Source organism: Pelophylax lessonae (genome assembly GCF_965119305.1).
Source record: "Pelophylax lessonae genome assembly, contig: HAP1_SCAFFOLD_319, whole genome shotgun sequence".
Taxonomy (NCBI): Eukaryota; Metazoa; Chordata; class Amphibia; order Anura; family Ranidae; genus Pelophylax; species Pelophylax lessonae.
In genome coordinates, this window is record NW_028120025.1 from 143,004 (window position 1) to 170,934 (window position 27,931).

Genomic DNA, 27,931 nt, shown 5'->3' on the forward strand with positions numbered 1-27,931 from the left:
GCTGGCAGCTTTGTCCTGCAAGTCTCCGTACCTGGTTGTTCATTTGGATAAGGTGGTCTTGCGACCTAATCCTTCTTTTCTTCCGAAACGAGTTTCGGAATTCCATCTTAATGAGGATATTGTCTTACCTTCGCTGTGCGCGAAGCCTAAACATCCAAAGGAGGTGAGATTGCATTCTCTGGATGTTGTTCGGGCGATAAGGGTTTACCTTAAATCGACTGAGTCTTTTCGAAAGACGGACTCCTTGTTTGTTCTTCCAGAGGGTCCTCGGAAGGGCATGGCGGCTTCGGCCTCTACCATCGCCAAATGGATCAGGCAGACCATTGAACAGGCCTATGCTTTGCAGGGGAAGGTTCCCCCTGTGCCTGTGAAGGCGCACTCTACTAGATCTTTGAGTACGTCTTGGGCCTGTCGTCATGGGGCTTCTGTAGCCCAGGTGTGTAAGGCGGCGACCTGGTCGACCGTACACACGTTCACAAGATTCTACAAAGTAGATGTTCAGGCATCGGCGGATGCTTCCTTTGGCCGCAAGGTTCTTAGTGCGGCAATTCCCTAGGGTCCCTTGTTGGGGACCTCTGGCTGTTGGGATAAGTTTTGTATCCCCTGGTTTTTTGTCTTTTCCTGGGTTGTTGCTCCTGTTGAGCACTTGTTTTTTTCTGTTGCCCAGCTGGTTTCCTTCCTTTGGTAAGGTTCCTTTCTTTGATGCGGAGACTGCGTTGCCTTTCGGCGCGGATGCGTTTCCCACCCCTCATGTTTGCACTGCTTTGGGACGTCCCCATATGTGACGAATATGAAGAGGCGGCGACTGTCGGAGGACGTAAGAGAAAACGGAATTTTTGTAAAATCTTACCTGTAAAATTCCTTTCTCTGAGTCCTCCGACAGTCGCCGCCCCCGCCCCTCTTTTGGGGTTTGGTTGTATACTCTACTGCTATTCCACTAAAACTGAGATATGGTTGCAGGAAGTAGGATGGTATTGACTGAGGGGACCACCCCTTGAGGGTGGGATATGTTAAAAGCTTTAATGTTAACATATTCTGTTGCCTAGCTACTCCTTCGGAGCAAAGTCTAATACCCCATATGTGACGAATATGAAGAGGCGGCGACTGTCGGAGGACTCAGAGAAAGGAATTTTACAGGTAAGATTTTACAAAAATTCCGTTTTTTTTTTTTTTTTCAGAATTGTCGCTCTTTTTTTGTTTATAGCGCAAAAAAATAAAAGTCGCACAGGTGATCAAATACCACCAAAAGAAAGCTCTATTTGTGGGAAAAAAAGGACATCAATTTTATTTGGGTACAGCGTCGCACGACCGCGCAATAGTCTGTTAAAATAACGCAATGCCGAATTGCAAAGAATGTCCTGGTCATTAAGGGGGCAATTCCTTCCGGTCCAGAAGTGGTTAAAGACCACTTCTGGCCAGACTCCTCCAGACAGTAGATGGGTGGTTTTCACCAGTTCTGTGCTAATGGCACTACTGGACATCTTCCGATGTTGAAGGGAAGTACTGTAAGCATGATGTGTCTTTCATCTGCTGTATTGAGTTTCCTTGGCCAACCACAGTCCTTAACGTTGCTGGTTTCTTTGTGCTTCCTATAAAAAGCTTGATGAATTGAATTAACCACTTGCCGACCGCTCACTCGAGCTCTACTGCGGCAAAGTGGTTAGTTATCGCCCAGCGACGTAGACCTACATCGCTGGACTCCTCCCCTTGTGGGCGGCGTTCGCGTGCCGCCGGAGGCTCTCTCCCGCTGTATTCATTCACAGCGGGAGTCGGGCCAGGGGAGGAACGGCGGCGATCGCCGCTGCTCTTCCCCGATCGTCGGGGAATCGAGTTTGGATATCCGCCCGCTTGTGTAAACAAAGCGGGCGGATCTCCTAAGTGACAGACAGTGACAGATTGCAGGGTTCAGCATAGCTGAACATGCGATCTGTCCTTGTGTCACTCAGTCACCTCCCCCCACACATGTTAGTAAGCACCAGGCATACATTAACCCCTCCCTCTCCAATAAAATGAACCCCTTCCCTGACAGTCATTTTTACAGTAACAGTGCATATTTATAGCACTGATTACTGTAGTAATGTCACTGGTACCCCCAAAAGTGTCAAAAATGTCAGTCAAGGGTCCGATCTGTCCGCCGCAATGTCGCAGTCCCCCAAAAAAAATCGCAGATCGCCGCCATTACTCCGTTAAAAAAAACCCACCAAAAATGACAAATCTTTCCCTTAGTTAGTAAACGCAATAACTTTTGCGCAAACCAATCAAAATACGCTTATTGTGATTTTTTTTTTTTTTTTTTTTTTTTTTTTTTTTTTTACCAAACATATGTAGCAGAAAACAAATTGGCCAAAAATTTAAAACAATTTTGATTTTTACATTTTTTTGGGGGGGAATTTCATATAAAAAAATGTGAAAAATATTGCTATTTTTTCAAAATGTACGCTCTTTTTTTTGTTTATAGCGCAAAAAGTAAAAATCGCACAGGTGATCAAATACCACCAAAAGAAAGCTCTGTTTGTAGGGGAAAAAAAGACGTAAATTTAATTTGGGTACAGCGTCGAAGGACCGCGTAATTGTCTGTTAAAGTCGCACAGTGCCGAATCGCAAAAAGTGGCCTGGACGTAAGACAGCAAAATCCTCCGGTGGTAAAGTGGTTAATGCTGGTTTGAAACCAAAAGGTAGTCACATCAAATATTGATTTGATTTAGATTTTTCTTCTGTTCTCTTACGTTTTAATTTTGTAAATTGATAAAAAGAAACATTTGAAAATATACTGTATATTTTTTTAAAGCGTTCTTACTTACTACAGCATTTCATCACACTTGCCTATAACTTTTGCACAGTACTGTAACTCTAACACTCTACCTTCTGTCTTAGGGTATTCATGTCTACCTTGCAAAGAAAATGATAGAAGACCAGGGTAGAGGTTATATGAATAACAGTGTTGCTAAGGTGAGTCCAGTCCTGTCAGACAGTCATGGTTGACATACACTATATCACCAAAGTATTGGGACGCCTGCCTTTACACGCACATGAACTTTAATGTCATCCCAATCTTAGTAAGTAGGGTTCAATATGGAGTTAGCCCACCCTTTGCAGCTATAACAGTTTCAACTCTTCTGGGAAGACTGTCCACAAAGTTTAGTAGTCCGAGTGTGTCTATGGGAATGTTTGACCATTCTTCCAGAAGCGCATTTGTGAGGTCAGGCACTGATGTTGGACAAGAAGACCTGCCTCACAGTCTCTAATTCATCCCAAAGGTGTCCCTTCAGGTTGAGACCAGGACTCTGTGTACGCCAGTCAAGTTCCTCCACCCCAAACTCTCTCATCCATGCCTTTATGGACCTTGATTGTGCACTGGTCTAAATAATTTGGTGGAGGGGGGGATTATGGTGTGGGGTTGTTTTTTAGGGTTAAGTTTGGTCTTTTAGTTCAAGTGAATGGAACTCTTAAGACGTCAGCATACCAAGACATTTTGGACAATTTCATGCTTCCAAATTTGTGGGAACAGTTTGGGGATGGCCCCTTCCTGTTCCAACATGACTGCGCATCAGTGCACAAAGCAAGGTCCATAAAGACAAGGGTGAGCGAATCTGAGGTGGAAGAACTTGACGTATTTTTTTTTTTAACTCCTTTCTTGCCCTTGTAGCCCCCTTTTGGCAGGGCTGGTCGAGAAAGGAGCCCTCCCTTAAAGGGTAACTCCACTTTTGTGGGGGGAATAAAATAGTAAGTAAAGAAAAAACAATATAGCGTATACAATTGTGACACATTCATATTGTAATTGAATGTTATTAAAAATGACCTTTCCTTTTCAATCTGCAATCTTCTGAAAATGCAATGCAATATGGCTACCTGAAGCTGTTTTGTACACAGATTGTGTACTGACCACACCCTAGAAAAAAAATGTCCTGCTTGTGTGATTGGCTCACCAATTTTCCCAGAAGTATGCATAAGATACAAGTCAGATTTCTGGCATCCCCTGCAACAAAATTTCATTTTTGGTGAGATACTCCCAATAGGAACACGTCTAAAGGGATGCAGGTCCAGCGGATTTCCTCATTAGAGCCCTGCAGCTGCCACAGCTGACAGATAATTATGAAACCACTCCCATTTGACCCACTCATCACAGAGGCACAGAAGAACAAACAATGATTTCTTCAGAACAATAAACGTTAGAAATCTGCAGCAATGTTTGTTAAAATTCTTGCAATGTACAGAGATTACCATGTACATTGCCATAACCCCGGTAATTAACATCAAAGTAGCTTCGTAAATACACAGTGGGCGGTCCGTAAGTGGTTAAGGATAAATCACCAATCATAACCGTCATCTATAGCATACTTGATCTGGTGAACAATTTTGTCCTTTGTCCTTCCCAATGCGTATCAGGTATACACATACACATGTCCTGGTTTCGTCATCACACGTCATTCGAATTCAATTTTCTGTTTTTTTGTTTTTGCCCTGTGTGTGTGTGTATATTAAATATCTCACAAAAGTGAGTACACCCCTCACATTTGTTTTTATATTTTATTATATCTTTTTATGTGACAACACTGAAGAAATGACACTTTGCTACAATGTAAAGTAGTGAGTGTACAGCTTGTATAACAGTGTAAATTTGCTGTCCCCTCAAAATAACTCAACACACAGCCATTAATGTCTAAACCGCTGGCAACAAAAGGGAGTACACCCCTAAGTCAAAATATCCAAATTGGGCCCAAAGTGTCAATATTTTGTGTGACCACCATTATTTTCAAGCACTGCCTTTTGGGCAAGGAGTTCACTAGAACTTCACAGGTTGCCACTGGAGTCCTTTTCCACTCCTCTATGACGACATCACGGAGGTGGTGGATGTTAGAGACCTTGTGCTCCTCCACCTTCGAGTTGAGGATGCACCACAGATGCTCAATAGGGTTTAGGTCTGGAGAAATGCTTGGCCAGTCCATCACTTTTACCCTCAGCTTCTTTAGCAAGGCAGTGGTCATCTTGGAGGTGTGTTTGGGGTCATTATCATGTTGGAATACTGCCCTGCGGCCCAGTCTCCGATAGGAGGGGATCATGCTCTGTTTTATGTCACAGTACATACTTCAATATGTCATCTGGTACCACGGGGTCATCTGGTACCAAGGGGTCATCTGGTAAGTGGGCTGTGATTGCGGTGGAGGCAACATAGATGCACTAATCCCACTGGAGCTTATATCAAGTGTTGTTCATGGTCACTTTATTAAAGAGGAAGTAAAGTCTCCTCTGACACTTTTACCTATAGGTAAGCCTATATTAAGGCTTACCTATAGGTACTATAAATATCTCCTAAACATGTACCATTTAGGAGATATTTACCTTACATGCATCCAGTGACATCACTGGCGCATGCGCTCTGAAGGAACGGCCGCTGGTGCCGTTTCTTCAGAGCCCCGTGCCGTGACTGTCGGCTCCCGCGCACGTGCGTGGGAGTGACGTCACCGCGGCATCCGGCCAATCAGATGGCCGGATGCCGCGATCCCGGAAGACGGGCGACTGGACATGTCGCCCGTCATACAGGTAAGCGGGCAGCACGGCGGGGGCTCGTTCTAAGGTAAGTATTTCATAATGAGCTAGTATGCTGTGCATACTAGCTCATTATGTGTTTCTCTTTCAGGTTGCAAAAAAAAAAAAGAAAGTTGTATGGGTTTACAACCTCTTTAAGCACAAAGAGCACTTTTTGGATTATCCCACAGAAGTTTACACCAAATATTGTCTATTGTCACCTATCAAGCATGAGAACACTTTTTAATCAATTGAACATTATTGACTCACTTGTGATTATTCATGATATATGCATGAAGGACTGATATAGTTCATTTGCAGTTTTGCACACAGTGTCACTTTGGAGTTTTATATATGTATATATCTATTTATAAACAAAAGCTTGGAATAATGATTCCCATAAAGGGACCACAGTGGGACCGCAGAGATGGTGAAGGTGGGTTTAGCTGTTAATGGCACAGTGCTGTAGTCTATTATCCAGTGCCTATGAGGTTTACTGTATGGGAGCAGCCTCTGTTTATATGAGAGAGCCCCTGCGAGGCCGCCTGTGTGGATAGTAACAGCTTAACCCACCTTCATCCATCTCTGCGGTCCCACTGTGGTCCCTTTATTCCAAGCTTTCCTTTATGGTTATTTGGTAAGAGGCACGTTTATTTTGTTAACACGTGGTGTCACATTGAGTGTTGGGACGACACTGTGGCTCGTGGACCTTTTTCCAGTGATTTGATGTAGACTTATAATCTAATTTTCGCTGGGAAGTCGGTAAGGAGCCATCACACTGCATTGTTTGGGTCACGTTGTGCTACATGGGATGTCTGAACCTGCTGACCTTTAAGAAAGGATATATATAATATATGGAACACTTCAGTGAAGATTCCCGTGTCACATTTAATTATTTTTGGAATTATTCCCCTTATATTATATTTTATTATAATGCATGTCCTCACCCTTTACCTTTGAGGGGTTGCACATTTATTTTTCACCTGTATATTTTTTGTTTTTTTTTTCAACATTTTTTATTGGATGTGTTGATTTCTATTCCATTTAATTACTGAGCGCAGTAGTTTAAGTTTTTTCTCAACCAGCTAAATACACTTGTAAAATACAAAAACATGAATGGGTTCACCTGCCACAGTATTTACATTTCTGCCCAGTCAGTATGTGTATAGCAAGCTGGAAGACAGCCACACGTGGATATTTTTTCTCAAATGATGCCATTGTAGTCATTCATCATTCTCTCTTATAGTTGGGCAATATAGAGATATCTAAAAGAAACACAAACCAGAGCGCTATATGGAAAATGACCACAAGATGGTGCTGTAATGTCTCGATATGACAGTTGTCTGTGGTAAGATCTCACATATCAATCATATGTTCAAATAATCCAAGATTAAATTAAATTAAATGTTTATTAGAATTCTAAGACGGCATCATAAGCCTTGTAGGGTAAAATCATTTAAAACGGTAAGCTTGTTTTAAGCCTGTATGATGCGGGAAGACCATAAGAAGTTGCATACCAGCCCATGGAGGTGGAGGAAACCCCACCTATGAGGGTAACCTGGTAGCATGCCATCCAAGCCTTGTTTTGGTCCAGTGGGTGTGGCATCCTCCCAACTCTCCAGCAGTTCCTAATTGGTCGCTTCAAGCCCGCTGTGACATCTCCAGCGCTTTGTAGGCCACTGCTCCCCTTATCCATCCGTTGGTGAGAACCCCCCCTGGAGCCCCCCTTAAGTTCCCCTGGGCATATCATCGATTGAATCAGACAACAGTCCTCCTGGGTTTCCTCCACTTCCATGGGCTGGTATGCAACATCTTATGCTCTTCACACATCATACAGGCTTACGCAAGTTTACCATTGTAAATTATTTTACCCTACAAGGCTTATGATGTTGTCTTTGAATTTGAAATTAACATTTTATTTATTTTTGAATTATTTGAACATATGATTTATTTATGAGATCTTACCACAGAGAACTGTCATAGCGATACAGTATAGCACCATCTTGTGGTCATTTTTCATATAGCGCTCTGAGTTGTGTGTTTCTTTTGGATTGTCATTCCACAACTTCATGTGGAATAGTCTGAGCAGCTGGGTTAGTGACCTTTCTTGGCTTCACATCCTCTTAGCGCCTCGATGTTGGTAGTTTCAATATAGAGATATATAGAAAGTAACTATCAAGTATCAAATGTTCTCATTACTTCTCCTAAATGTTTTTTAACAGTTGGGGTTCATAAACCTCTGCCAGACAGCACAGCAGACTGTTTAGCAGGCTTTTATTATGCATTGGTAAGGCTTTAATCACTTTTGGATTGGAAAGGATTTCCCCCTTAATGACCAGGCCATTTTCTGTAATTCACCACTGCGTTACTTTACCGGACAATTGCGCAGTCGTGTACCTTAATAAAATCAATGTCCTATTTTTCCCACAAATAGAGATTTCTTTTGGTGGTATTTGATCACCTTTTTTTTTTTTTTTTTGCGCTATAAACAAAAAAAGAGCGATAATTCTGGAAAAAAAAAAACAATATTTTTCATTTTCTGCTATATAACATTCCCCCCCCCCAAAAAAAAATGTAAAAATACATTTTTTTCATCATTTTAGGCCAATTTGTATTCTGCTACATATTTTTGGTAAAAAAAAATCCCAATAAGTGCATTTTGATTAGTTTGCGCAAAAGTTATCGAGTCTACAAACTAGGGGAAAGATTTATGTCATTCTTTTTTTTTTTTTACTAGTAATGGCGGCGATTTTTAGCGGGACTGCCACATTGCGGCGGACTGATCGGACCCCTAACTGACATTTTTTACCCTTTTGGGGGGACCAGTGACATTACTACAGTAGTCAGTGCTAAAAATATGCACTGTTACTGTACTAATGACACTAGCAGGGAAGGGGCTAACCCAGGGGTGATCAAAGGGTTAAGTGTGAGCCTAGGGGAGTGTTTTCTAACTGTATGGGGGAGGGACTTGTGAAATGAACTCAGAGACCAGTGATCCTATATAGGTGGATCACAGGCGCTCTGTGATCATTTCAGAGAGAAGAACGGTCTGCAGTGTTTACAACAGCTGACCAGTGTTCTCTCTCAGCGGGGAGCGATCGCGGGTGCACAGCGGCATTCGCAGCCGCCGGCCTCGTGGATCGGCATCCCTGCTGCGTAGTGGGGGCCGATGCAAGGAGGCGGCGACATGCGCTCTTCCCCCAGGAGTTCTCCCACAAACTGCTGTACAGGTACGGCGATTCGCGCAGCTGAGCCTGCCTGCCGCAGTATATATGCGGCTGGCGGTCGACAAGTGGTTAAGCAAGCTGTGGGCAGGGAAAACCTAAATCCTAATGAAAATTTAATTTAAACAAGCTGCTAGCAAGCTTCAGCAAGCAACCACCATTTTCCTACACAACAATAAGTGCTGAAGCTCCCCCAATTCTACTAGAAGCATGTTTTAATGTGACAGTCAGCACTCTGGGATGGGTGTATCACCTCTCTAAACTGGAGTGCTTTAAATGCATCAATAAAGCTGCTAGAAGTTGGGAAGAAGTTTGCAGCTCATACTGATCTTACTCAAGCTAATGCCTGTGGGAACAAGGCTTAAGCCAAAGGTCCCCAAACTATGGCAAGGTGGTTTCCATAGACCAGCCCCTGCGAGAAGGCCCTACATGCAGAGCTTTCTCATTGCAAGCTACTGTATTCAGAAAGTCTGAGGGTGGAAGGCAGATCGTTCTATCACCTGGCATTATATCAGACACCCTTAAAGTGTTGCTGCCATAATGTCCTCTCTACACAGGCTTGTGGTAAATGAAATAGAACTTACTCAGTCCCTTAGTGGTTCCTGAGATCCAAGAGGCTGTTGCATAGGCACACTGCTACAGTATATAGGGCTTGATCCTTCAGTGTAGCTGAGACTGATGTAGGGTATAATGCTTCCACAGCATGCACAGTGTCTCGTTCTCTTAAATAAAGTTGGTACCACCCTTCACTCCGCCTAGTTATCTTTACTCCGAAATTTATTCAGCCCACAATTTAATCAATGGGGACACTCTCGATACTCCTACACGCTTCCGGAGTAAAGATAACTAGGCGGAGTGAAGGGCGGTACCAACTGTATTTAAGAGAACGAGACACTGTGCATTCCTATCTCCGAAGACGTCACTGGATGTGACGAAACGCGTAAGATTTGGAATGCACAGCGTACGTGACGTGTGATGCAGGTGGAGCGCAAGCTGGAAGTTCTCCCGCTCGCCACCCTGCATACAGTTTGCGCTGACACACATGATCACCAGCGGCCGTTAGTGGCCTTTTTATTTGGGAAAACCTTTTTATATTTGGCTATATACCTTGTACTATTGCCAGTATGCTTTTTACCCATGACTTGGGAATAAATTTGTATTTTAAAAATACTACACTATCTGGAGCATTTTTGTCTTCCTTCCTATTTGACCTGAGATGAGAGGAGAGAGAGGGGGGGCCCGCCATCCTATCTACCTGAAGTGAGCCACGAGGAGACCCTTATTATAGCCTGGAGGCTATCTATGCCTGGCTGGTCTTGATGCCATAAGGCATACATGACCCACATATTTTGGTAAGTGATTCACTCTTACCATTTATCACAGTGGAAAAGGAACAAAAGCTGCATTGATATCACAGAGCGAACAGAAAATCTTCACGTTGAGCACCTGCACTTATTTTTGTGAATAAGCATCATTTGCACAAGAGACTTACTATTTATTTGAACTTTTTATTTGAAATCTTCACTACAGTCACTTGTTATGGACTTCTATTTATGAATCATTATTCATGCATATCACCATTTATATATATTTTATATTAATAGAGGAGTATTTATGTAATATTGACCTATTTATACAAATTTCTCAACTTATATAATTTTCTCAACTTATTAAGATATTAATTTTAGCAAGCGCTATAGGTAGCCTAGAATAGACTACTTTCTTACATCCTGTTTACATATTTTCTATAGCAGCTGCTTCAAACGCATATCTATTTATTTATTTCATTTATTTATACTATGTATTGATTTATCCACATATTTATTCTAACACACCAGGCGCAGGGCATATACTTTAGTATATTCCTTACATATTAATCAGCCCGGTACCGGCGTCCATAGCTGACGGTCGGCTGTCTTGTAATGACAACCGATGCGGCTGAGAAGCCGCTTGGCTGTTATTGCAAGGAGCGGGAGGGGATGTTCCCCCCCCCCCCCCCTCCAGCCGCCTTCCACGGCTCGCCCGGGTCTCCCGTCCCACCGTGAGACCTGGGCAACCAGCCTGAACAGCCACCGAGGACCCCATCAAAGCCGAATTCGGCTCTGATGGGGTCTCCATGCAAAAACCCGGAAGTGATGTCATGACATCACTTCCGGGTACTGGCTCCAGATTTAAAAAAAGACAGCATTCAAAACAGCCAAACGTGGCGTTTTGAATGCTTTTAAGTGCAGAGGAGGGGTTTGGGGTCTTTTAGACCCCCGGATCCCTCCACAAGAGTACCTGTAAAGTAAAAAAAAAACATTTTTTCTTAAATGTTCGAAAATATCGTCTGATACCGATACATGATGACCAAAATATTGGTATCGGTACCTGCAATGAAAAAACTATATCGGTCAATCACTAGTTTTAAAACCCTTCCTTACTCTATCCAAAAAGGGTAAAAAAAGGTTTGGCCTGTAGCTCTACTTTAACTATGTGCAAGCTTACCTGGTGGAATTACTGTTGTTTTAAAGTGAAAGGATGATTTAGGTTTTTTTTTTTTTTTCATTTTGTGCACCCTAACGGTTGTTAATAGATGTAATAAATCTTTACTCTAATTATTTTTTTTAAGCATCCTCACTTTGTGACATTTTGTGCACTAAACCTTTTTAACAGTACAATTTTAATTGTTGGCAGTTAGGGTAAGTAAAGTGTTTAATTTGGGAATAGGTTTAGGTTAATGGGAACCCGTGAGGCTTGAAATATGGGAGATGCTAGTATTGACTTCTTTTATAAGGTGCAGAATCCAGAGACCTCATTCTGATCCTTGCCTCACTACTTTCCAGAAAAGAGAGAATTATTTCAGAGGAGTCAGAACTATCTGCACCCCATTACCTGGATGACCTCTGTTTTTTCTGCTAATTAGGGCCCTTAATGGTTTCTGGGTGCCTGCTGTGAGTACGGTAAGTGGTCCAAAAAGAAAGCAGTATGCTATGTACATATTATTTTTTCCCTAATAGGGAAGATATGCCCCACAGTCACACAGGCACCTGAAGCCTCTTTCTAATCCTTAATGTACAACTAAATGCTCCACTATGCCAGTTTAAACTGTTCCTGACTACCTGCCGCCGACGTACTGCGGCTGTGCGGCTCTCCTGCGCGAAACAACATAGACCTATGTTGGTCACGCTCCCCCCCCACTCGGCAGCGGGGACTCTGGTGCACAGGGCAGGCCGCTCTGATTGTCACCTGACACCCGCGATTGCTCCGCGCTGCGAGAGAAGGACGGTTAGCTATTGTAAACACAGCTGACTGTTCTTCTCCCTGGAATGATCACAGAGTGCTGGTGATCCTTCTATATAGCATCACAGGTCTCTTTGATCATTTCACAAGCAATGCCCCCCCCCCCCACAGTTAGAATCACTCCCCTCGGCTCACATTTAACCCCTTGATCACCCACAGTGTTGACCCCCCCCCCCTTCCCTGCCAGTGTCATTATTACAGTAACAGTGCATGACTGCGTAATTGTCCGTTAAAGTAACGCAGTGCCGAATCGCAAAATATGGCCTTGGCTTGGTCTTTAACCACTTTACGCCCGCCCACCGTCAAATGACGGCGGGACGGTGCGACCATTGTTCTGGGCCGCCGTCATAAAGGTCCCCCCAATTGCACCGGTCACCCAACAGTCACCTCATCAGTGCCCAGAAATTGCCACCCATAAGGCTACTTTCACATGTGAGAAATCATTGCAAATCGCGGGGCGCCTGTGCGTTGCCCGTGATTTGCAATAGCACCCCAAGCGCTGTGCGATGTTGACGCGATTTCCGCCTGCCGAATCGCGGTAACATTGCGCAAACAGCGCATGACGATTTCATCTTATATGTTAATAAATAGCCTTTATTAAGACAGAGAGCATTAGATCTCCTTATTTTTTCACCGGATGCCATATATGTCTTGAGAGAGTATCTGGAGGCGGTGATAGGAGGGCTTACCAGGTGACTGTGATTTACCCAAAGCGTATTTGACTCTCAGGAGTCTGTCTCTGAGGTGAGCTGCTAACCTTACATTTGACACATGGATCACTTGGAGTGAAGCATGCAGCACTTTTGATCACACTCACGGATGAAGATTTCAGTTATTATTGTGTCACTTTATTTTTATTCAGTTATTATTGTGTCACTTTATTTTTACTATGTATTGGGACTTTTCATTATCACGGTTTACTTTTTGATTCATTATTGATTTTATACCTTTTATTTTGGAGAAGATTTGGTCACTTTATATCAATTATTAATTTATTACACAGCGATTGTTTTATTCACTTAGCGCAGCAATATTATTTATTCAGTTATCTTTAGTGTTTTTGTGTTTGGCACTGATTGCTTGCAGCTTTGTGCACATTATTTGTATTATTGAATTAGGGCTTGCGCTGATTATTTCAATTTATCATTGTCATTCATTTATGCATTGGCTCTTTTTGTTACCCTGATGTACATTAGTAATGACGATAATCTTTTGATCTAGCATAACTTGCTTATGCATTTTGAAAATATTTCTTTACATGTTTTTGACCATATGAAATTCTCAAGCAAGGTAGATCAATTCCTGTATTGACAGTTCAATCCCAAAGGCAATAGGAACAATCTTTTGACTACCACTTCTAATGCTTTAACAATCCTGTATTCTTACTTTTGAGTGTAAGTCCACACTAAAACTAAAATCCCTGCAATATAGACCTCTACGATCTAACACTAACCTTTCTAGCCCTGTAAAGAAGAAATCAATATACATTTTGAAGCCAATCGGTTCCGGTCTCCAGCGGCAGGAGCTCTGCAGAGGGGACAGCCAACAATGGCTGTGAAAGGAATGGTGAGTGATGTCACCCATGCACTTACTATGGGTCTTCTGCTGTCGGTTGTGTCCTCTGCACTCGCCTCTACAGTGAAGCAGCGGCTGACAGCTCAGCATGGGATCGGGTCGGATCGGCTTCAAAAAAGGTTTGTGTACTGATTTCTTCTTTACAGGTCTAGATAGGTTAGTGTTAGATTGAGGAGGTCTGTAGATGCAGAGATTTTAGTGTTAGGGTGGACTTCTACTTTAACTTTCTGCCCCGGTTCACACTTGTGCGAGTGCGGGGTTCGCATGTAATGTCGGAGCGCACTGCTCCTTCATTACATGCGATCGGCGGTGCGAGTTTAGCCATACACTTTGTATGGCTAAATTCGCACCCGCAGCAAACTCGCACAGGACCCTTTTTGGCAGCCACATCAGGATCGGATCGCACTTCGGTTCACACTTGTGCGATCCGATCCTGTGCGAACTGCAAGATCGCACTGCGATATGCGATCAAACTGGGGGTGTTGTTAAGATTACATTGACACCCCCAGCGTATCGCATATGGCAGTGTGAACTGCCGGGGGTGCGTGTGCGATGCGGGTACAGGCTGCGGATTCACAGCCTTCCCACATCGCATAAGTGTGAACCGGACCTTAACTATCTTAACTTTCTTACTTTAAAACCAAGAATGAAAATGTAAAATGTTGCAACTTAGCAGTAGTTTGATGTTGTGGTTGCATTTGGATTTGTTTTTTAATAATGTTTTCTAGTAATACAGAAATGTCTCCTATCTTCTTAATAAACTGTATTTCATCTTCTTTTTAGAAACTGAGGGGCATCCTGCACATGGTGTGTATAATTAAGATTTGCTCTTGGGTTTCTTTTGAAAGGTCTTAGCGATATTTTCAGGCCAAGTAATATGACATTTTATAGAAACATGCAGACTCTAGAGAACTAGCTAATTTTATTTTGTAAAAAACAAATTGACAAATTGCTCCCTTGAACTGCAACTTTTCTCCTGTTAAACGGCATCAGTGTTATATTGGTTAAAAACACAGTATTATTGTCTGCACTATATTGCACATTGCATATATTGACATAGCGATTTTACAGTTAGACATATAAATCAAGGTTGTGCATAAGGAGACATAATAGAGGAATATAAATTGTTTTTCCAAACTTATAACCAAACACAAAGGGGGCTGAATTTTAGCACATTCCGCACCCTGTTCATCGACAGATTTAGAAGTGGCATTTCTACAGCTTCTTATATGACAACTTTTCACTGTAAGCTTCTAAGGGTGCTTGCACCCACAGCATCCCTAAGAGCCATTGACATAATCCCCTCTTCTTTTAAGCAAAAGGGTGGGATAGCAGTGACATCACTGACATTGACCAAAATGGCCATGTCCATATTTGTTCAATGATGCTACCACTATCCCCACCCCTTCCCTTATGAATATGATGACAGCTCAGGACACTGTCATTTGACTAGTGGCACCATCAGGATCACTTGTCTGCCTGTTTTCTTTTTTTGACAAGTCAGCATGACGATGGAATTACAATGAGGAACATTATGTGGTGATTTCTATTTTTTTCTATTAAAGAACTTGTCAAACATTAGGGTGTCTTTATTTCTAGTTTTTTTTTTTTCATGAAGGACTAGGTGTACTATGTGCCTTATACTCCTTTACATAGGGGGTATCTGGGGGCCTCCTTATTTTTAAAGGGGGATACCAGATTCTGATAAGCCCCCTGACTGCATACCCCCACAACCAGCAGCCAAGGTTGTGGGGATGAGGTCCCTATTGTCCTCATTGCCACGGGATCAATGGGGACATGGCAGGGCACCCCCACATTGAGGGCATATGGTTCAGGTAAAGAAGGAGGCCACAAACCTGACCCTCCCTTTCCTGGCCAGCCAGGCTGCATGCTCAGATTCAGGCTCTTGGATGGATTTATATGGAGGGGGCTCACAAATTTTTTTTTTTTTTTTTTTTTTTTTTTGCCCAGAGTCCCCCTTAAACCTGCACCAGACCCTAAAGCAATGCACCATACATTAACCATCTGGCACTCTAATAAATATTTTAGCAAACTTATTTTGCCACATTTACCCTTACTACCACTTCTAGGAAACCCATGCTTCCCCCCAGGCTTGGAATCACCAAGAACATTCCATTGGTTGACATTCAACACATTTTGATCTTTGAAAATATCTGTTATGACACACCTAACCAAATTACCATTATCTACAGTATTTCCAACTTAATCACCTGTCCACCCATATAGCCCATTCTTATGTCTTCAAGTGGGAGAACCATCTTAGAAGTACCAAATCCGAGGAGGATTGGCCACAAATTTGGTCCACATTTACCTCTTGTACTATCAGTATGATATCTACAAAATCTGCTATGAAGGTACTCACCCAATGGTACATGGTCCTACCATGGATTTATAGGGGGGGGGCTCACAATTTTTTTGTGCCCCTTAAATCGGTACCAGACCCTAAAGATGAAGTTGAACTTGAAAAAAGACAAATACTGCTTCCATTTTAGAGCTTTGCTTTCTATGAGACAATTTCAGGACTCTAGTAGTCAGTAACCAACTCTCCCAAGCAGTCACAGGTTCTTATTATTGTATAGAGAAAATTGTTTGTGTATCTAGTTCTTTACATCCCTATGAAGAATAATGAAAACCCAGCATGTTTTACTGACAGTGTTGGATAAGTATCACACAAAACGTGGCAGACTGGTCCTTCGAAAATGAGCAACAAGTTCGCCTATCTATTGCTACCTATATAATGCAAACACTGAATAAATCTGCAGAGATTCTTGTGAAAATCAGAAGTTTGCTGACACTCATATTGTATTCTGTACAATATGTGTGTATTATGCAACTACTTTCTGCTTCAGGATAAACAGCAATATGTGTTTATTATGTATACTATGTGTTAATATACATTCTTCTTTAAAGTGTTTTTTCAAGTTAGTAAACGTTAGAGAACTGTCCAACAATCAAGCTACAGGTAAGCCAATATAGTTAAGGAATGCTGTGATGGTGGAGTGCACGTTTTCCTAGAGGCAGAAGAGCATTAAGCACTTCTGTTGGAACCCTTATCTTCTGAGGGTCATTATGGGGAAGCGATTGTGCTTCGATTTCATTGACATTCCCTCTGGTTCTCTAGAATCACCAAGCACACAATACTCAAAAAACACTGAGCCGCGCTTAGTTGTTACTCTACTAAAACACTCAAAATCCACTCAAATGGTGTTTACAAAAAGGTTAGATGTTGTCATAAGACATAAAATGTATAAGTCCCACTTATATAAAAGTCCAAATAGTGATAGTGTCCAGTGCCACTATAATAAAAAAAAATGACAATAAGTGCCACATCAGGTGTTAGCATCAATACAAGTGTCTTCCACCCCAGTATACCAAAATCCTCACACTGCATTCACCAGATAAAGTTGACTCCTTGAATGTACTAGAGAGTCAAATAGCACCAAGATGAGCATAATCCACTGGTAGGTCTCCCATCGGCACCCTATTGACACTAGCATGACCTTATTTGCTCATGTAATGAAGTAGAGATGCAAAACCTGTCCATAGGAAAGAAAAAGGAAGAGCCTCTCATAGTGTAACACTGTTTATTTAATAAAAAAGCCAATGCACACAATATTTATACGCAAATGCTCTGGAGGAGACTTGGAGTCCCTAGTTTCCAAGTTTACTCAAAGTGGCCGAAATTACACAATCACTGTAATTTCCTTTTTCACATTTGATACTACTCCCTCATGGGTGATCCTTGAATCCTACAGCTGTTCACAGGTAGACACCTGAGGCGCTCCCTTGACTCCCACCCAAATCAAGACCCAGAATCATGAGCCCCCTGATGCGCCATACTTTGACCATCTGGCACTCTACTAAATATTTTAGCAAACTTACTTTGCCACATTTACCCTTACTACCGCTTCTGGGAAATCCATGCTTTCCCCCAGGCTTGGAATCGCCGAGCACATTCTATTAGTGGACATCCAACAAATTTTCATCTTTGAAAATATCTATTATGGCACAGCACTGTCACCTAACCAAATTACCATTATTTGCTGTATTTCCAACTTAATCATCTGTCCACCCATACAGTATAGCCCATTGTTATGTCTTCAAGTGGGAGAACAATCTAAGAAGTACCAAATCCGAGAAGGATTGGCCACAGCTTTGGTCCACATTTAAAAAAAATGAAAATGTGGTAATGAACCAACTACCCACGCAAAGGAAATTAAGTGAAATAAATAGTGAATTTAAAAATTGAAAAATTGATAAATTATAGAAAAAAAAATATTATATATAGTGTAGGGAACCCTAAATTAAAAGCAGCAATCCACACGTGGTCCATGAAATGTGAAAAAATTAAGTTATTGCTAAATGAAAGATTGCGCTCAACTAAAACACCATTGTGCACAAAAATTTGGTCAATATAAACAAATATAACCTGCAAAAGCAATATTATGTATAATGAATTCATATAAATAAAACTAGGATTAATTCAAAATATTGTGCAAAATCACTGCAAATTGTCCATATATGTGCATGGAATCAATGAGTCCATAATGTGGTAAGTGCCAATGGATATCCAAGTATAGATGGTAAGTAACACTTGGTAGCAATATACACCTCCGGGACGTAGGACCTGTGACTGCGCTGATACGTCATTTCCGGCTCCCGATGGAACGCAGATGGAACGCGGAAGGCGTTCCTGACCTGGAGATGATCTTTATGCCCTGATATTGCATCATAATTGTGCACCCGTTTTCAATAAATCTATTTGTATTTACGTACTTCACTATCGAGACCCTTCTTTTTCTTCTGGGTGTATTGTATGGGAGCCCATCCCCAGGTTTAATCGGGGTTCGTGCGGTCATGAAAATCCTGGAAAAGTCATGGGATTTTGACATGACACTTTCCAGGCCTGGAAAAGTCCTGGAAAATGACTAAACTTACTAAGTTTTGGAAAAGTCATGGAAAAGTGTTGTGCAACTATTTATTTTTGTCTCTGGGCCCCCTGTATTCTGTGGGAGCAGGGACAGTAAGTGGACTATTTTCTCTGTTTCGGGTTTAGGCGGATTAATCAGCCGCAGCGCACAGCTGAAGCCTGATCACTGGTCTCTTCAATATGAATAGACCGTGACAGGCTGGGAACTCTGCGGCGGATTGATCCGCTGAAACTGAGAAATCGTGCATTTACTGTCCCGCTCTCAGGGACGTACCAGCGGGGGGGTGCACTGGGGGGTCTCAGGCCGACTGCTTCTTTCCCGTGCTGTGGTATGTGCTATGGAATGTAGAAGCCACTGCCCATGCTGAGGAATGTGCTGTGGAATGTAGAAGCCGACTGCCCATGCTGTGGAATGTGCTGTGGAATGTAGAAGCCGACTGCCCGTGCTGTGGAATGTGCTATGGAATGTAGAAGCCGACTGCTGGTGTTGTGGAATGTTCTGTGGAATGTGCTATGGAATGTAGAAGCCGACTGCCCCTGTTGTGGAATGTGCTGTGGAATGTAGAAGCAGACTGCCCGTGCTGTGGAATGTGCTATGGAATGTAGAAGCCGACTGCCCATGTTGTGGAATGTGCTGTGGAATGTGTTGTGGAATGTGCTATGGAATGTAGAAGCCGACTGCCCCTGTTGTGGAATGTGCTGTGGAATGTGCTGTAGAATGTAGAAGCAGACTGCTTCTCTCCCATGCTGCAGAAGATATTCTCTCTCTCTCTCTCTCTCTCTCTCTCCTCTCTTTCTCTTTCTCTCTCTCTCTTTTTCTCTTTCTCTCTCTCTCTTTTTCTCTTCTCTCTCTCTCTCTTTTTCTCTTTCTCTCTCTCTCTTTTCTCTCTCTTTCTTCTCTTTCTCTCTCTCTTTTTCTCTTTCTCTCTCTCTTTTTTCTCTCTTTCTCTCTCTCTTTTTCTCTTTCTCTCTCTCTTTCTCTCTCTCTTTCTCTCTCTCTCTCTCTCTCTCTCTCTCTCTCTCTCTCTCTCTCTCTCTCTCTCTCTCTCTCTCTCTCTCTCTCTCTCTCTCTCTCTCTCTCTCTCTCTCTCTCTCTCTCTCTCTCTCTCTCTCTCTCTCTCTCTCTCTCTCTCTCTCTCTCTCTCTCTCTCTCTCTCTCTCTCTCTCTCTCTCTCTCTCTCTCTCTCTCTCTCTCTCTCTCTCTTTCTCTCTTTCTCTCTTCTCTCTCTCTTTCTCTCTTTCTCTCTTTCTCTCTTTCTCTCTTTCTCTCTCTCTTTTCTCTCTCTCTCTCTCTCTTTCTCTCTCTCTCTCTCTTTTCTCTCTCTCTCTCTCTTTTCTCTCTTTTTCTCTCTTTTCTCTCTTTTTCTCTCTCTCTCTCTCTCTCTCTCTCTCTCTCTCTCTTTTTTCTCTCTCTCTCTCTCTCTCTCTCTCTCTCTCTCTCTCTTTCTCTCTCTCTCCTTAATTATCAAGCAGCAGCCTAATAGACATATTAAAAGTTACCTCCAAATCAATATTACCCCTCCATCTTTTTCCCCTTAAAAAGAAAAATAAGATTGCAGAAATAATTAAGCCTCCCCCACACACAGACACACACATATCCCAGATTAATTAACCCATCCAGTGCTGTAATTATTGGATTGGTGAGCTATTGGCTCCAATGGTTAATGTGCAGGGATGACGGGTTGTTTATGCTGTTAATTACAAACATTTATTAATTCAGTTTCTTTTCATTATTATTAATTATTAATTGAAGATCTATTCAGTATCAGTGAGCTGCATTAGTGCAACCAGTATCAGTGTCAGTGCAACCAGTGTTAATTAACACTGACACTGGTGCCACTAATGCAGCAGAAAGGGGTTAATTAACTGCCACTGGTTGGTCATTAATGCATCAGTGACCAGTGGCAATACATTAACCCCCTCATGCTGCATAATACAAATACCATGGGTAATTAACCTTGCCTACTATTTTAAAAATAATTGGGGGGGAAAAAAGTCATTTTCGGTTTCGGTGCTCTTTCAGCCCCCCCAGTGCTCTTTTAGCCTTCCCTGCTCTTAGCCCCCTCCGTGCTCTTATTCTGGCTCCCCCAGTGCTCCCCACCCCCCTGTGCTCCCTGGCTCCCCCCTCAGTGATTTCCTGTCCCCCCCCCAGACAGTGCTCTCCACTCCCCTGCACCTTCCAACCCCCCTGCAATGCTTTCCAAACCCCCCCCCCTTAATTCTCTCTATTCCCCCTCCCATGCCCTTCAGCTCCTCCAGTGCTCTCTGCTTCCCCTGTGCTCTCCGGCCCCCCTAGTGCTCTTCTATCTTCTATCATGTCCGCAGTCTCTGACCATCTCCTGTATCATGTCCACAGTCTCTGACCATCTCCTGTATCATGTCCGCAGTCTCTGACCATCTCTTCTACCATGTCCGCAGTCTCTGACCATCTCTTCTACCATGTCCGCAGTCTCTGACCATCTCTTCTACCATGTCTGCAGCCTTTGACCATCTCCTGTACCATGTCCGCAGCCTTTGAAAATCTCCTGTACCATGTCCGCAGCCTTTGACCACCTCCTGTACCATGTCTACAGCCTTTGACCACCTCCTGTACCATGTCCACAGCCTTTGACCACCTCCTGTACCATGTCCACAGCCTTTGACCACCTCCTGTACCATGTTCACAGCCTTTGACCACCTCCCGTACCATGTCCACAGCCTTTGACCACCTCCTGTACCATGTTCACAGCCTTTGACCACCTCCTGTACCATGTCCGCAGCCTTTGACCACCTCCTGTATCATGTCCGCAGCCTCTAACCACCTCCTGTACCATGTCCACAGCCTTTGAAAATCTCCTGTACCATATCCGCATCCCCTGACCACCTCCTGTAACATGTCCACAGCCTTTCAAAATCTCCTGCACCATGTCCACAGCCTTTGAAAATCTCCTGTACCATGTCCGCATCCTCTGACCACCTCCTGTATCATGTCTGCAGCCTCTAACCACCTCCTGTAACATGTCCACAGCCTTTGACCACCTCCTGTACCATGTCCACAGCCTTTGACCACCTCCTGTACCATGTCCACAGCCTTTGACCACCTCCTGTACCATGTCCACAGCCTCTGACCACCTCCTGTACCATGTCCACAGCCTCTAACCATCTTTTCTATCATGTCCATAATCTCTGACCATCTCTTGTCTTTTGTCATGTCTGGAGAGGAGTCAAAAGTGGGAGTGCTGTCGGGATGGGGATCACAGGAGAAGTCAGACATGTGTGGACTGGGGAGAGGAGACTACAGGATAAAACCAGAGCATGGTGCACCTAAGAGGAGGTCAGTGACAGTGCTGCCCGGCCAGTCTGAGGGGGGTCACTGATGTAAGGGGGCACTGTTATAAAGGTTCCTCATTATATCAGGACCCCCCCTCCCTTCCTTAGTGCATTCTCTCTGTGGAAAGTGGTCTCTGGTCACCAGAGTCCCCCCTACATCAGAGTTCTCAGCTTTTTCACCCGTGCGCCTGAAGTGACACCTGCTCCCAGCTGCGGCAGTGGTGCTTCCATCTCATCCACTGTAAAACAAGGGACCATTTTGAGTCGCGCTGTAGCCAGAAACGAAGCCCTAACTGCAGAGGTACTGTACACTACAAAGATTGTCATTTATTTTAGTGAAAATATGCTGGGTGTGACATGGATTTTCTTCTTATTTAACATGTATACATAGACATTTCATGAAACTTTAGGTCATGAATATTTACGTAAAGTCATGGAATTTTCTTGGTAAAAATGTGTATGAACCCTGTTTAATGCTATCGGAGGAATCGGTTTGGAGTATTTGGAATCGGTGCCTGTTTTGATGCATGGCGTCTGATATATCTACTTGCCTTACTGACCCCCTATAACTGAAGGGGTCCACGTTATCTGGTAAGCATATATACACTCTGGGTGTTCTGGTGGAGGTGTATATTGCTACCAAGTGTTACTTACCATCTATACTTGGATATCCATTGGCACTTATCACTTTATGGACTAATTGATTCCATGCACATATATGGACAATTTGCAGTGATTTTGCACAATATTTGGAATTAATCCTAGTTTTATTTATATGAATTCATTATACATAATATTGCTTTTACATGTTATATTTGTTTATATTGACACAATTTTTGTGCACAATAGGGTTTTAGTTGAGTGCAATCTTTTATTTAGCAATAACTTTTAATTTGGTCCACATTTACCTCTTGTTCTATCAGTATGATATCTAATAAATCTGCCATGAAGGTACTCACCCGATGGTAAATGGTTCCTACTATACTTGCCCACCTCCACCCTTCACACTCCCCATTATGCTTCCTCCCTTTCCTGGCCAGCCAGGCTGAATGCTCAGATTCAGGGTCTGACATTGATTTATAGGGGGGGGGGGGGTTTACAGTATTTTTATTTTGCCCAGAGACTCTTAGACGTACATCTCAAGGATCAGAACATTCAGGGGTATGTGAGATGATTACAGCCACACACACCTACACAGGTTGAACTGGATGGACTATTGTCTTTATTCAACCTCACCTACTATGTAACTAGGTAACTATGAGTTCCCTTAAGACCCTAACGATAACTTGAAAAAGACAAATATTGCTCCTATTTAAGAGCTTCACTTTCTATGAAACAATTTCAGGACTCTAGTGGTCAGTAACCAGCTCTTCCAAGCAGTCACAGTTTCTCATTATTGTACAGAGAATATTGTTTGTGGGTCTAGTTCTTTAAATCCCTTTGAAGAATAATTAAAACCCAGGATGTTTTACTGACAGTGCCAATTAAGTATCACACAAGTCGTGGCAGACTGTTCCAATTAGCAAGAAGAAGTTCACCTATCTATCCTATCTATCACCTAGCTACCCATATATGCAAACACTGATCACATCTGTAGGGATTCTTGTGAAAATCAGACATTTTGCTGACACCCATATTGTATTCTGTACAGTTTGAGTGTATTATGCAACTAGTCTCTGCTTCAGGATAGACAGCAGAAGTAATCTATCATGGTGGCTACATTACAAATGAGCACCCACACAAAAAAAATGAAAGGAAAGTTGTCTTTATGTTAATATACATTCTTCTTTAAAGTGTTTTTTCAAGCTAATGGTTTTTTTTTTTTTCTAATTTTTTTTTTAGAAAATGTTACAAGACTGTCCATCAATGAAACTGCAGGTAATCCAGTATAATTTAGAAATGCTGTGATGGTGGAGTGCCAGTTTTCCTAGAGGCAGAAGAGCATTAAGCACCTCTGTTGTTATGCTTATCTTCTGAGGGTCCCTTCCTTATGGGGGAATCAATTGCGCTTCTATTTATTCCCTCTGGCTTTCTCTTGTCGCCAAGCATACAATACTCAAAAACCACCCAGCCGCGCTTAGTTGTTACTCTACTAAAACACTCAAAATCCACTCAAACTTAGCTGCTGTCATAAGACATAACATGTCTCAAAAGTGTCAACTCGGATAGCCCACAATCAAGGCAGACAGTGCTATAACAAATGTAAAATAACTAACTTAATTACCTGTCCGCCCATATAGCCCATTCTTATGTCTTCAAGGGGAAGAACGGTCTTAGAAGTTCCAAATCCAAGGAGGATTGGCCACAACTTTGTTCCACATTTACCTCTTGTTCTATCAGTATGATATCTACGGAATCTGCTATGAAGCTACTCGCCCAATGGTACATGGTTCCTACCAGACTTGCCCCACTCCACCCTTCACACTCCCTATTGTGCATCCTCCCTCTCCCGGCAAACCAGGCTGCATTCTCGGATTCAGGGTCTGGCATAAATGTATAGGGTGGGGGGGGGGGTGGGTGCTCACAATTTTTTTTGTTGCCCAGGGTCCCCCTTAAGTTTGTTCCAGACCCTAAGAACAACATGAAAAAGACAAATACTGCTCCAATTTTAGAGCTTCACTTCCTATGAGACAATTTCATGACTTTAGTGGTCAGAAACCAGCTCTCCCAAGCAGTCACAGGTTCTTATTATTGTACAGAGAAAATTGTTTGTGTATCTAGCTCTTTACACCCCTATGAAGAATAATGAAAACCCAGGATGTTTTACTGACAGTGTTAGATAAGTATCACACAAAATGTGGCAGACTGGTCCTTTTAAAATGAGCAACAAGTTCACCCGTCTATTGCTACCTATATAATGCAAACACTGATCAAATCTGTAAAGATTCTTGTGAAAATCAGACGTTTGCTAACACTCATATTGTATTCTCTACAATATGTGTGTATTATGCAACTAATTTCTGCTTCAGGATAATCAGCAATATGTGTTTATTATGTATACTATGTGTTAATATACATTCTTCTTTAGGCCCCTTTCACGCAGTCCGTCCGTGCGTTTATCTCAGAGGGGGATCGAGCCGCCGATCCCCTGCTGAGCAGGCGGGTGACAGCTGTGTCTCCGTGCTGTGCGTGGAGACACAGCTGTCAGTTTCCCATACATCCCTATAGGGGAATCGGATGGGAACGGACCGTCTGTCCGTTCTCATCCGATCCGATCCTCTGGACGGATGCAAAATAGGGTTTCCATCCATCCAGATTTGACGGATCGGATGTCAGCGGACATGTCTCCGCTGACATCCGATGCCCCATAGGGATACATGGGGGGGACCGTTCAAATCTGCCACAAAAACGGACAGGCGGATCTGAACGGTCTGTCTGTGTGAAAGGGACCTTAAAGTGTTTTTTCAAGATAGTAGTTTTTTTTTTTTTTTTAGAAAATGTTAGAGAACTGTCTAACAATCATGTTACAGGTAAACCAATATACAAACCCGATTCCAAAAAAGTTGGGGCACTATAAAATGTGAATGAATGTGAATAAAAACAGAATGCAATGATGTGGAAGTTTCAAATTTCAATATTTTATTCAGAATACAACATAGATGACATATCAAATGTTTAAACTGAGAAAATGTTTTATTTTAAGGGAAAAATAAGTTGATTTTAAATTTTATGGCATCAACACATCTCAAAAATGTTGGGACAAGGCCATGTTTACCACTGTGTGGCATCCCCTCTTCTTTTTATAACAGTCTGCAAACGTCTGGGGACCGAGGAGACAAATTGCTCAAGTTTATGAATAAGAATATTCTCCCATTCTTGTTTAATACAGGCTTCTAGTTGCTCAACTGTCTTAGGTCTTCTTTGTCGCATCTTCCTCTTTATGATGCGCCAAATGTTTTCTATAGGTGAAAGATCTGGACTGCAAGCTGGCCATTTCCGTACCCGGATCCTTCTTCTACGCAGCCATGATGTTGTAATTGATGCAGTATGTGGTCTGGCATTGCCATGTTGGAAAATGCAAGGTCTTCCCTGAAAGAGAGGACATCCGGATGGGAGCATATGTTGTTCTAGAACTTGGATATACTTTTCAGCATTGATGGTGCCTTTCCAGATGTGTAAGCTGGCCATGCCACACACACTCATGCAACCCCATACCATCAGAGATGTAGGCTTCTGAACTGAGCGCTGATAACAACTGTTGCTGTGGGGTACCGCTGGATGTGCTATGCCTGTTCCTCCAAAATACTGTGCTGGGCTCTCCATCACACCAGGCTCCCACCGAAAAGTGGAGTTTGTGTGTGGGCTGTCATGTGGGGCTCTCTGGATTCCCATCTGGTCACTTCCTTCCGGTCAGCGGGGTAATGCTGCATAGCTGGATGTTAACAGTGCCATGGCATGCTTAGGATCACATGCGTGTGCAGGCAGTAGCACCGACATGTTTCGCCCACAAGCCACATGGGCTTCTTCAGGGTACAGTGAGTGTGTGTTTGGCACATTGATTTGTTTAATAGTGGGGGGCACCTCTATTTTTGTTTTAGGTGAGTTGGTGCTCCTTGTCAGGAAGACATTAGGGTCATCAAAATCCTGCCTGTGTTTTTAACTTCATTTTTTGATCTATCTAAATTTCTTGACATTACCTATAATTTTATTTTCTTGATGTTTATAGATTTTAAACAGATTGTGAAATTAACCAACTGCTCAGTACCTCGGGTACCAAACAATGGAGGATTGGTGTGTGTTTATTTTGACAACTATTACTGCAAACCAATGTGTAATCAGGTATTTTACTTTATTAATATTATCTTTAGTGCTGTCAAAAATGGTTATTTCTCTTACGTCCTCCGACAGTTGCCGCCACTTCATATTCATCACTAATGGGGGTTATTGACCTTTGCTCCGCAGGAGTAGCTAGGCAACAAAATAGTTAATATCAAAGCTTTTAGCATATCCCACCCCTAGGGGGTGGTCCCCTCAGTCAATACCTCCCTGCTTCCTGCATTCCCAACTCAGTTTCTAATGCCTAGCTTAGGAGTAGGCTGGCTGTTCCTGTGCTGGGGCTCTCAGTCTCAGCTTCTTTTCTCTTTTTGATTTTATTTGGAGTTTTTTTCTCTTTCTTTTACTTAGCTGTTTATTTTCAGCATTAGTTAGCTTCTTCTGATGACGATGATCGTGCGGAGCTGGGTCTTGGACTGGCCACCCTGGATCCCAGGGCTCAGGGCCAGGGGCTTCCCAGCCTGCCATTGAGCGTTCAGCACAGGTTTCCCTGGCACATTGAACGACCCATCCCTGTTCGCTGCAGGGATGCTATCTGTGAGGTGGCTACCTCACTGGACGCCATTGCGGTTTCGCACCGCAGTTCCACTGCGTCACGGCTGCGACACTCCCTGTCCTCAGTACAGCGGTTTGGTCGCTGGAGCAGGCTCCCCACGCCATCCGGACTGGTAAGTGTATCTCTATGTGGGGACCTGTCTATTGGGTGTCAGTCTGGGACTGTGGGACCCTGCATGTCTGTGTGGCTGCTGAGCTCCCTGTCAGTTCCTGTGTGGAATTACTGCCTGTGTGTGGGCTGCGAGGGGGGGGGGGCTCTCCTGCTCTGCTGAGTGCATACATGAAGCAGTCTGAGTTTGGACATGCTGTGCGGCGATCGCTGCGGCGACCCGCCATTTTTTTGCGGCAGAAATGTGGTGGCCGGTCCTGTGTGGTAAGGCGCAGCGTTTTGGCGCCAACCGCCGCCATTTTGGCGGCGATCGATCAGGCCACATGTCGGCGCCATTTTCTATTTGCCTATCAAGTCCTCAGCCGAGCGGCCATGTTTGTGTAGCCTTACATAGGCTTTACAGGGGCGGTCAGTCATTGCATCACTTCCTTTTGCTCTGGGACAGCGATCGGTGGCAGCAGCCTGTGTGATCTCTCCAGGTTTTTACCTTTCCATTTTCCTGTATTCCTTGCCCAGTGTTCTTATCCCTGTGGGGGTCGGTGTATTCAGTGGGTGCGGTGGGCTACGCTCGCCGCGATCTTAAAGGGGCAGTACTCCTTTTTTCCTAATACTACTGGGGCATGGATT

General features: G+C 43.2%; 1 long non-coding RNA gene across 1 annotated transcript in view; it reads left to right on the forward strand.

Moving 5' to 3' along the window:
- LOC309543696 overlaps positions 1–27,931 on the forward strand; it is a 188,501-nt gene that overhangs the window by 136,685 nt on the left and 23,885 nt on the right. Inside the window, exon 2 of the long non-coding RNA XR_014224806.1 lies at positions 26,534–26,646. This is a non-coding gene — a long non-coding RNA (uncharacterized lncRNA). The remainder of the gene's footprint in view (positions 1–26,533; positions 26,647–27,931) is intronic.